At 45.4% G+C, this 12,347-nt stretch overlaps 1 non-coding gene across 1 annotated transcript; it reads right to left on the reverse strand.

Moving 5' to 3' along the window:
• Positions 1 to 10,824: 10,824 nt before the first annotated feature.
• On the reverse strand, positions 10,825 to 10,896 carry TRNAK-UUU. The gene has a single exon. It is a non-coding gene; the product is annotated as a tRNA-Lys (tRNA).
• Between the last annotated feature and the right edge of the window lie 1,451 nt (positions 10,897 to 12,347).

Genomic DNA, 12,347 nt, shown 5'->3' on the forward strand with positions numbered 1-12,347 from the left:
CCAGGTTTAGAAGCTGCGTGGAATTCACAGGTTTCATATTGAATTGGAACTATTGCCTAATACCAGTAACAATAGTGCTTTGTATCTCAGTCAGGCTTTTCATCCATGCTGCTGAAAGCACTATCCAGCCCGAGGTGTTTGTGTTAGTTTCCCACCTGGAAAAATGCAAGTTCCTCCTGTTAAGAGAAAGAAATCCCTGAGAAGTCTTGTGAAAGAGCCTCTAAAGGCAGCTTCCCCATGACATTTCTCTCCCACACCACCACACTGTTCCTGTAGGAGAAATGGAGAGGGATTAAATTTCCCTAAAATAGATTTTTTTTAAAAATCAAGCACCAAAATGCTTAAAGCTGAAGTTTACCGAAGGATTTTGATTGAATCTAGGGCATTTGAAAAATGGAGTCAGTATGTTTGACAGGTCGTCAATACCTGTCCGGTGATGTTCCCGTCTCTAATGTACTTTTAATAGGGTCTCCAATATCCAGGGACTAAATTCTTTCCTTGACACAAGTGAGGCACTTTGGTAGGCCTTGGGCCACTACAGGGGCACTTAGGCAAAAGACTTTGGGGAACCCCTGAGCACCCAGGGGAGATGTTAAGAAGCAGAGTAGCCTAGTGGATAGAGCACGGGCCTGGGAATCAGAAGACCTGGGTTCTGCCACTTGTCTGCTGCGCGACCTTGGGCAAGTCACTTCTCGGTGCCTCAGATACCTCATCTGCAAAGTGGGGATTAAGACTGTGAGCTCCATGTGGGATACGGACTGTGTCCAACCTACTTACTCCATATCTAACCCTTAGTACGGTGCTTGATGCATAATAGGCACTTAACCAACACCATAAGAAGCAACAAGAAAAATCAAGAGAAATCCACCTCAGGGATTTCAAATCCTTTATCAGAGCCCAAGTGAAACAGGCATAAAGGAGTCCCTGTTGCCAGTAATATTTCGCAGAAGTCCTAGGAGCTTTGAGGAAATCCTAACAGAACCCAGAGATGGGCCTGATAATAAGCAGGATAGATGCCTTAGCTGGATAACCAATCCTATGCTCCAGAGCCTTCCTGCTAGAGCTCCTTTATAATGATGGAGTCAGTGAGGCTCCAGAGAATGCTCAGAAAACAGGGCCAAGGGTTTACAGCCAAGAGATCCTGATGCAGAAAATCCAAAGGAATAGAGATAAAGGGTCCTTTTGGTGTTGGCCATTATTTCTCTGTGCACTCTTCTCCCCACATTCCCCCATTTCTTTGATAGAAAACAAGCTCCTTTGCCATTTGGGGAATGGCTGAAGTTTGAGGCAATCCTTGGCCCCAGTCATCTGTTTAGGAACCAGAAATCAAGTTCTGGCAGGCTCTTCACATTCCACCGCCTGGCCCACGGCTTATGATCTTGAAACAACGTTCCCTCCAAGCCCCATAGGGCGCCATGCGAACCCTCCGCTTGGGCTCAGGAATGGAAACTCGGAATTCCACTGATGCATATCAGAGCCTGATTACGTTGTTGCATTTCACAGTGCACACTGAAACCTGGAGTGATCACGGTTGCCAGACAAATGAAATCAGAACCCGGGTGCTTCATGCTCTCAGGAGTTCAGTGGATGTTGTTACTACTATTCAGCCTGAGCCGTTGGGACCCAGTGGTCAGTCAAGGAAAGAAAATTCACTTTTCCAGGGCATGAGTGTCTTTCTTGGTACTTGATGCCTGGGAACCGCTGAAATGCATTCAACTCCTAGCAGTGAACCTTCTCCCAAAGGGTATTTATCTTCCCTCCGTGCACCATAGGCCACTAAGGCATACTGTCAGTCCTATCAGCACTATTGTTGTGCTGATGGTTAAAACGACTGCAAAGCCCTAAGATATGTCTTGAATCTACTCTGTGGGTAAAAATACTCAACTTTTGGGAAAAGACTGTGCTTTTTCCAAATGCAAAAACTAAATTGCGTTTAAAAAACTTGTAGCCGCATTAGTGGCTCCGGAATCAGGCACAGACAAAACCATCCATGTGGACCTTAACTGTGCTCAATGGAAATAATAATATCAATCAGTGGTAGTTGTTGAATGTTTACTGTGTGCAGAGCAGTGTACCTTAGTGCTGGGGAGAGTATGATACAACAGAGGTAGTAGACATGTTCCCTGCCCACAATGAGCTTACAGTTTAGGGGAGATTGTGAACATAGCGGTGTACAATTCCATGTGGGAATACCCCTGTTTTTTAGAGATTGCAACTGAGATGTGGTGAAGAGCCACCACACTGGATCCCTATCCTTGACTGAGCACAATTTCACTGTAAGAAATAGAGAAAGGACTAAAGAAGTCATATTATGCACAAGAAGCAGCGTGGCCTAGTGGATAGAGCGCAGGCCCGGGAGTCAGAAGGACTCACTGTTCATATTAATGTCTATCTCCCCCTCCAAACTGTAAGCTCATTTTGGGCAGGGAACGTGTCTGCTAATTCTGTTGTATGTGCTCTGCACATAGTAAGAGCTCAATAAATATGATCAGTTAATTGACCTGAGTTCTAATCCTGGTTCTGCCACTTGTCTGTTGCACCATGTTGGGCAAGTCACTTTATTTCTCTGCCTCAGTCACATCATCTGTAGAGTGGAACCCAGGTGGGGCATGGACTGTGTCTCATCTGATTAGCTTGGATCTACCATGTCACGTAGTATAGTACTGCTTGTCCCTACTTGTTTTGTTGTCTGTCTCCCCCTTTCTAGACTGTGAGCCTGTTGGTGGGAAGGGATTGTCTCTATTTGTTGCCGAATTGTACTTTCCAAGTGCTTAGTACAGTGCTCTGCACACAGTAAGCGCTCAATAAATAGAATTGAATGAATGAATGGCACATTGTAAGCGCTTAACAAATACCATAAAAAAGAGGGAATCTGAGGAGGAGGAGGAGGAGGAAAAAAACAACAAGTAGGGGTAAACTGAGGAAGAAGAAAGACTATGATCAAGTAATTGGGTTGTGTAGTCCTGTCTGCAGGACTGGCTCTAACGGAGGGAAGGAAAGGAGCTTCCATGAGCCCTGCCCCTGTGGACGGAGGGTTGTATGAGCAGAACAGAGAAGCAGCATGGCAAAGTGGATAGAGCACAGGCCTGAGAGTCAGAAGGTCATGGGTTCTAATCCCAGCTCCACCAACTGTCTGCTGTGTGAGCTTGGACAAGTCACTGTACTTCTCTGTGCCTCAGTTACCTCGTCTGTAAAATGGGAATTGAGACTGTGAGCCCCATGTGGGACAGGGACTGTGTTCAACCCAATTTGCTTGTATCCATCCCAGTACTTAGTACAGTGCCTGGCACATAGTAAGCGCTTAACAAATATCATAATTATTTAGTTAATTAGATGAGGATCCTATCCCACCCCTCTCTGCCTGGAGCCCAGCACTCTCCTTCCTCCTTGCTTCCCCGAACCCTGCCCCCTCGTCCCCTGTGTGGCACCCAGACAAGCAGGCACGGGCATCCAAAAATTTTAGGCATGCTTCTAGGACAGGATGAGGTGGACCATCACCTGCCTTTCTCTCCCTAATTTTCTGGAAGCCGCTGTTGATCGTCAGGAGGAGGTGGACGGGGATTGTGATTAGGTGAGATCATCTCTCCTCCTGCCTCCCCTCATTGGTTTTTCCACCCACCTTGCTTGTAGGTTAATGCGGGAGGGTCATGGAGAGTGAGATGTTGCCAACTTGTACTTCCCAAGCGCTTAGTACAGTGCTCTGCACACAGTAAGCGCTCAATAAATACGATTGATTGATTGATTGAGATAGAGTGGGCATGGTGGACAACTGCAGCCTTCTTTTCCACCAAGCAGCTGCATCCCTCTGTGGGAGGGCAACGCCTAGGGTGCATCGGTCGCTATCCAGGCAGGCGCATGTGGCCGACAGGACATTCTCTAACAGCTTTTTCACAGAAATGTATAGCAAAAGCACACTTTGTGGAAGAACTTAGTGTTCTTTTGGAAGACAGAAATGAAGTTCATTGTGATCTGCCAAGTCAGTGCTCATAACCTCAGTATAGTTGTTCAGGTCACTGACGGAACACTCAGTGCATACCTCAGGACACCCCTCCAGATTGATGATGCTAATCATGCGCTAATGGATTTTTAGGTATGACCCTTGAACTAGCTCTGAATCCACCTAACGACAATAGACTATACCTTTCCGTCTTGTCTTTAAGGTTGTCATATGAGATTTGAACCCAAAGGTTTGCGCTCTGGAGGGCCAACCATAGGAGTATTTTAGTGTTTCTTAGCATTAAACCTCTGAGATGCCTGTTGATATACCACGAGTATTTCAATATAGTGTACTACTATCTTATATTGGCATAGTGCCTTTCTTTCCAGAGCTCTCTCCCATGTATTATTTCCTGTTTCAAACAATTGTAATGAAAAGTTTTACGGGGTGATATTCAGTTAGGTATATATAGTTTTACAGGGGGAAACCCAGCAATCTTACCTATTCATTGATAAATTCATACTTATATATTTTATTCATTTGACATTCTTTCAACAGAGTACTTTGGTGTAGTTTAAAATGAATGTCAAATGAATTCATCTTCTTTGGAATAGCAGAAAAAGGAAATATTTCAGAAAGAATAGAGACTGAAGAATGGGCAAAAAGGATAGCCAATCAGAGTGCACACCTTTTTCTTATTTCTGCTCTTCCAAAGAAGTTCAGTGATGACACTTTCGTTTGCAAACATTCGTTTCCAATCCTATATAGCTCATTTAAGCTAGTATTATACTTTAGTTCTCCGATTTCTAGGCCTTCCATTTCTTTGGCCAATTACATCCAGAACGATTTTGCTACTGGGCAATCTATAATTAAGTCCTCTTGCATCTCTTCATTGTCTCGGTGTACTGCTCTGGGGCATAATTCATCCTGTATCCCCTGAATTTTATGTTACTTTTAATGAGTAGCTTCTCAAGCCGTGCAAGCCACATACTGGCTGAGCAGTCAGAAAATAATTTGGATTTTTTTTTTTTTTGAAAGGATCCTTCCAGGAACAGAACTAGGGCCTTTAGAAACCATGGCAAGTTTCTCCAGCTTGTGCCGGGGGTCCTCAGCTCTCTGGAGTCTTTAGCTGAGGGGGAGGGTGGGAGCTGCCGGTGGGCTTACACCCCTCCTGTCTGCTGCCTGTCTGGAGTGACCAACCAGTCGCCGAGCTCATGCCTCGGCTGCTTAATGATTCCAAGAATTCCCTCTCTGAGTATGCATCTCAGATGCATCCCCGAGTATGCATCTCAGGCCTCTCAAGATGGCCCGGTGTGAGCTGCAATACTTGAGTTGTTCTGGGCTCCTCCTGACCCCTCGAAGGCTACATCGGAACAAAAGCAGTCAGCCAGTCGTATTTATCAAGCGCTTAGTACAGTGCTCTGCACATAGTAAGCGCTCAATAAATACGATTGATGATGATGATGATGATGATGATTGAGCACTTAAAGCATGCAAAGCACTGTGCTAAGTGCTTGGCAGAGTACAAGAGAAGCAGCGTGGCTCAGTGGGAAGAGCCCGGGCTTTGGAGCCAGAGGTCATGGGTTCAAATCCCGGCTCCGCCACTTGTCAGCTGGGTGACTTTGGGCAAGTCACTTCACTTCTTTGGGCCTCAGTTACCTCGTCTGTAAAATGGGGATTAAGACTGTGAGCCCCCTGTGGGACAACCTGATCACCTTGTAACCTCCCTGGCGCTTAGAACAGTGCTTTGCACATAGTAAGTGCTTAATAAATGCCATTATTATTATTATTACAATATAACAGTAAACAGACACATTCCCTGCCCACGATCAGCTTACGGTCTAGAGGGGGAAAGAAATTCCTGCTCATTGTGCCCTCGTGTACCAGCCCCACCTCCCACTGTACCTTCTGCTGTCCCCTGAGTTCTCTTTGTGTTCATATTAAAATCTCTTCCCTTACATGCTTCCTGCTCTTTATCACCCAGCCTCTTTTCCCCACCATTCAGGGTATTCACTAAGGGGTCTTTCTCATACATTAACCTGTCCACACTTTTACCATCCTTCTTTTAGAAGGAAGGGCCGTGTCCAACCTAATTAAGCCGGGTCTCTCCCAGTGCTTAGGACAGTGTTTGACATTTAGTAAGCATTTAACAAATACCATAAAGAAAAAGTGCTCCTACTCACTACAGAGGAGCAGCGTGGCTCAGTGGGAAGAGCACGGGCTTTGGAGTCAGAGGTCATGGGTTCAAATCCCGGCTCTGCCAATTGTCAGCTGTGTGACTTTGGGCAAGTCACTTAACTTCTCTGTGCCTCAGTTCCCTCATCTGTAAAATGGGGATTAAGACTGTGAGCCCGACGTGGGACAACCTGATCACCTTGTATCCCCCCAGCTCTTAGAACAGTGATTTGCACATAGTAAGCGCTTAACAAATACCATCATTATTATTATTATTATTACAGAGAAGCAGTCATCCTACTAGATTTGTTCTTGAACAAATGTGTGGTCTATGTGATACTTGGAAGGGAATATCTTTCTCCCCAAACCTGCTTGCTTCTGTATAGGTATGGTCCATTGGTAAGGGCAGAGCTGGGACTGAATTTCTGGCCTCTAGACTCTCAATTCCGGGCTAGTTCCTCCATACTTTCTGGTCTTCATTAGGGTTCTAAATGGAAATAATGATCCAACCTAGTGAAGGATGATCAAGGAGAAAAAAACAAAAATAGGAGCTTGCCCAAGTATGACATGTAGTAATGGTAATATAATTTACTAAGTGCTTACCATGTGCAGATCACTCTACTAAGCATGGGGAGAGGATACACGGTGGGAATTAGACATGTTCCCTTGTCTCTCAGGGTGTTCACAAACTAAGAGTATAGGTGGAGAGAAAAGACTGGAGGCAAGCACATCAGGAATGATGAAACATTAAAACACAACCCAGATAAATAAACAAAATAAAAACGGAATAAGTAGGTTGTTGTGGTTAGAGGAGCAGGGTAGATTTCTCAGGACTCAGAGTTCAAGACATGCACATAGCCCCAGAAACTGCTACAGCATCCACCAGTCCTGGGGGGTTGTGGCGGCCTCATTCTGGGGGTGTTTTCTGCTTTCCTGCCAGGGTGCTGTAAAGTAGGATGGGACAGATTTCCCTCAGTAGCACAGAGAAGGGCCAGCACTGGTGAAAGACATTTCATATTCATCCTATTAACTGATCCAGAGTCTTCGTGAATAGCTCAGTTTTTCAATTAGCATGTCCAAAACCATATTTAGGGGCAGGGAAAAGAGGAGGAACACACACTTTGACCTTTATTCAAAGCTTTGGTGGGAGGGGATGGTAAAGTTTAACATTAGAGTGATGTTTCTCTTTATCTGGGGATTTTATTTATGCATGCTCTTCAGCCCCTCCAACCAACAGATGATGAACAGCTGGCTTACTATCTGTCACTGTTGGAAACTATTTGCAGTGTTGTACTTTACTGTTCATAAGATGGAGTTAATTTCTTTACTGTTTGGTTCAAAATGGAGCAAGGGCAGTTTCTAATGGCATCCCTCACAGGAAAAGTTTTTAGATAGGGTGAAAAAATTGTGCTCTAAATGTGCTCTTGCCCTCATCCCTTTTTGCCAGTTCCCACCTGTTAACGCAGCAAACACCACCAGGCCAGCTACTATCTCTGGAATGAAATTTTTGGTCACCAAGTTGCACAGTCATTTCCCACACCAACAGATTTCAGTCCCACTAGTCCTGCCCTGCGTCCCTCCAAGGGCTGACTTAAGGCTTTGGTGATTATGTTTTCTCGTCGTCGTAGTACTCCTAGTAGTCTCCTCCTAGGCTCTCATCCTGCCCCTCTCCCCCTTCTCCTTCCCAGAAAACAGTGTTTCCAAAGCCTGTATTTTCCTTGATTCCTCACTCTGAATTTTTTTTAATGGTACTTGTTAAGTGCTTACCCTGTGCCAGGCGTTGTACTAAGCACTAGGGTAGAGACAAAATAATCAGGTCAGACAAAGTTCATGTCCCACTTGGGGCTCATAGTTTCGATCCCTATTTTACAGATGAGGTAACTGAGGCACAGAGAAGTGAAGTGACTTGCCCAAGGTCACACAGAAGGCAGGTGGCAGACTCAGGATTAGAACCCAGATCCCAGGCCCCTGTTATTTCCACTAGGCCAGGCTGCTTCTCCATATCCAGCCTACTGCTAGAGCTTATTGGTTTTTCCTCCGCCACATTTCCTGGATCCACCCTTTCCTCCCCACCCTCTCTTTCAAGTGCTTAGTCTGCCGTCTGTAAGCTCCTTGTGGACAGAGATCACTTATAGCTACTCCTTCGAATTGTACTCTCCCAAGTGCGTAATACACAGTTGTCTGCACATAGTAAACGATCAGTAAATGCTATTGATTGATTGATTGACTTCATAAGATGCTCTGCACACAGGAGGTGCTCAGTAAATAATACGGATTGACTGACATGTTGAGTTTGACGTGCCGACTGGTCATCCAAGTAGAGCTGTCCTGGAGGCAAGAGGACATGCGGGATTGAATCGCAGAAGAGAAGTCAGGACTAGAGGGGGCAATTAGGAATCAACCTCGTGGAGGTGGTAGCTATTAGACTGCTGAGTTCCGAGTTACCATGACTGGGCCAGTTGTAACGAAGTAGGCAGTATCTCCACAGCGTTTGGCTTCTTCTCTGCTAACCCAAGCAGCTTGACTGGCCCTGAAACAGGGTCAGAGTTAGACCAGAGAAATAGGTTCGGATTCTTAAAATAAAGCAAAAGAGGCACTGTTTGTTTTTATCTGTTGTGTGTGATCTCACGGAGGCCAGAGTGTAAGACACCCGGAGATCCTGCTGTGAAGAGCTGCAGAGTACACACACAGTTCATTAAATCACAGTTACTCCTTGACCGTTCAAGGGGAGACTATCTGCCGGGATTGTCTTTTGCATATTTTTCTGCTTTCTCTCGCGCTTTTGGACTGGGTATTGTGCCCTTCATTAGGATTGGATTTGTTTTTCCAATCACCAGGTTTCTGGGCGATTTATCCGAGTTGGGTCCCGGTGGCTAACTCGGAGTTACATTTACCACGTTTTCCCACCATCCTGTGCCTGGCTGGGCCGCTAACCAACAGTCTGGGTCCGAAGCTGGGGCTGGGTCTCTGAGATGCTTTCAGGGGCCATCAGGAGAGTCAAACTGATTACCAAATCTCATCCCCTCCGGTTGTTGTCAAGGGGAACGCCGTTCCTACGGGAGAGCAATTACATTTGATGTTCATCTCCTGGCGATAGCGTCCCTCATGCTGGCTCAAAGCAGATTGAGTGCTAGAAAGAGGAGGCACAACCCTGGAAGCAGCAGCCAACTAGCTGCCCAGAACCTTGGCAGATGGACAGGACTGCAGGGCCCCAACCTCCTTGCCCTACCCCACAAACCCTACAGAAAAGATTCCCACTGAACCACACCCTGGAAGGTCTACTGCTTTGTTCCAAAGATGCTTTTAACATTTTAAACCTTCTCAGCTAGAGTTGATGACAACAGGATGGGAAAGTAGAGTGGAGACTAAGCATCCCTATTTAAAAACAAAAATAAATCCACCCCCAAAGTAATTTCACTTTATCTTTTTTTTTTAAAAAAATGATATTTGTTAAGTGCTTACTATGTGTCTAGCACTATTCTAAGTGCAGGGGTAGATACAAGTAGATACAGGGGTAGAGACTCTATTTATTTATTTATTTATTTTGTTTGTACATATCTATTCTATTTATTTTATTTTGTTAGTATGTTTGGTTTTGTTCTCTGTCTCCCCCTTTTAGACTGTGAGCCCACTGTTGGGTAGGAACTGTCTCTATATGTTGCCAGTTTGTACTTCCCAAGCGCTTAGTACAGTGCTCTGCACATAGTAAGCGCTCAATAAATACGATTGATGATGATGATAGAGAAGCAGCGTGGCTCAGTGGAAAGAGCCCGGGTTTGGGAGTCAGAGGTCATGGGTTCTAATCCCAACTCCACAAGTTGTCAGCTGTGTGACCACAAGTCACTTAACTTCTCTGTTCCTCAGTTGCCTCATCTGTAAAATTGGGATTCAGACTTGTGAGCCCCACCTGGGACAACCTGATTACCTTGTTATCTTCACGCTTAGAACAGTGCTTGGCACATAGAAAGCGCTTAACAAATATCATTATTATACAAGATAATCAGGTTGGACACAGTCTCTGTTTCACGTGGGGCTCACTCTCTGATCTCCATTTTACAGATGAGGTAACCGAGGCACAGAGAAGTGAAGTCACTTGTCCAAGGTGCTACAGCAGACAAGTGGCGAAGCCGGGATTCTGACTTCCAGGTTCGGCTGTATCTACTAGACCACACTGCTTCTTGTGGTGATTGTTTACTTCCCACAGATGCAGTCCTATTTTGGATTCAGTGGAAAGAGCCTTTCTCTGGGATTTGAGAGACCTGGGTTCTAGTCCCAGAGGGCTTATGAGGGCAAAGACAGCTCATGCACTTCAAACATGCTGCCTCCTTTGCCCACCTATTTGCTCGTTGCGTTCTGTGCCCCAGCGGATACATGACTGGTGGTGATGTGAGAGTACCAAGTAGCAGGACCAAGGCTACTCTGTTGTTCCCCCTCTAGACTGTAAGGTCACTGTGGGCAAGGAATGATTCTACCAACTCTGTTAATAGTGTATTCTCCAAGCACTTAGTATAGTGCTCTGCACACAGTAAGCACTCAATAAATACCATTGGTTGATTGATTAACAGAAGACTCATTCATTCATTCAGTCGTATTTATTGAGTGCTTACTGTGTGCAGAGCACTGTACTAAGCGCATGGGAAGTACAAGTTGGCAACATATAGAATGGTCCCTACCCAACAGCGGGCTCACAGTCTAGAAGGGAAAAAATGCGAAGGTCCCACCGAGATTTCAACTCGGACCGCTGGATTAAAAGTCCAAAGTGCTAACCATTACACCATGGGACCCCTCTAGCACTTGGGGACTCCTTCCCTATTCCAGATATCTACCAAGAGGTAGTTATTCCCTGAGATTTGGAACGTATAAAGTGCTATATTACCTCGTTAGAGTAAGCATCCCAAATAACAGTATCAATCAATCTATCAGTGATATTTGTTGAGTGCTTACTTGTGTGCAGAGCACTGTATTAAGTGCTTGGAAGAGTACAGTACAACAGAATTGGAAGGCCCATTCCCTACCCACAAGGAGCTAGCAATAGCAGAATTAATGATGCTTGTCAAGGGCTTACAGAAGGCAAGAGCACAGAGCTAAGCAATGGGGAAATGTACAAGATGGTTGATTCAGACTTGGTCCTTAGGGGGCTTACACTCTAAAAGTCAGGAGAGAGGGATAGGAAGGACAGATTCACAGGGAAATCCCAATCGCTTAGTACAGTGTTCTGCATACAGTAAGTGCTCAATAAATACCATTCATTGATTGGGTGAAGGAATGAAATGGTGAGTACTGCAAGAACAGCAACAGGAGGTATAGTAGGCTCTAACCCCAAGAATTTCTGGATAAGAGAGGTTGGGTTCTCCTCAGAAAAACAACACCTGAAAAAAACTCGTGGTTTGGCTTTGGGGATTTGGTCACGGCACTCCTGGCACCTGGTCACTTGGCCAGTTTCAGTAGAGGGCTTTGCCGTAGACCCTGTCAGGTTTTTTTTTTCCTCTTGTCAGCGAGAAAGGCCTTTGGCTTGAGCCACAGAAGTCTGGGTAGTGTCCATCACGGCAGAGCTGCCCAACAGGAACAGCCAGGAGGTGGGAAGGGCACACGGAGACCCTGGCAGATCTGACTCCGTTGTGAAACTCCACAGCCGGCAGCTTAATTGACCTGAGGAAAACCCAGTCAATCAGTCGTGTGTATTGAGCACATACTGTTTGCAGAGCACTATGCTAAGGCACTTGGAGAGTACAATACAACCGAGGTGGTAGACATGTTCTCTGCCTGCAACAAGCATACATCTGGTGGTTAATGGGCATATTTGGCATTAGCACACATTTTCAAAGCAGCTAGCAAACAGAAGCAGCATTGCCTAGTGGAAAGAGCGCAGGCCTGGAAATCAGAGGACCTGTGTTCTAATCCCGGCTCCACCACTTGTCCACTATGTGACCTTGGACCAGACACTTCACTTCTCTGTACCTCAGTTTCCTTATCTGTAAAACAGGGATTAAGACTGTGAGCCCTATGTAGGACAGAGACTGTGTTCAACCTGATCGTCTTGTAGTACAGTGTCCGGCTTTTATAGCAAGGGTTTAGGAAATGCCACAGTAATAATCATTTTTATTACGGTTATTACATGTGAAAAGCTGCTCCTGAATAATAATCCAAGATTCATTGCACGCTCATCTATATGTTAGTGCACTCCACTTTCATTTAAGTTCATTCTGCCTTGGACTCTGATATCATCAGATCTCGT

The sequence above is a fragment of the Tachyglossus aculeatus genome, chromosome 13 (assembly GCF_015852505.1).
Source record: "Tachyglossus aculeatus isolate mTacAcu1 chromosome 13, mTacAcu1.pri, whole genome shotgun sequence".
NCBI classification, from domain to species: Eukaryota; Metazoa; Chordata; class Mammalia; order Monotremata; family Tachyglossidae; genus Tachyglossus; species Tachyglossus aculeatus.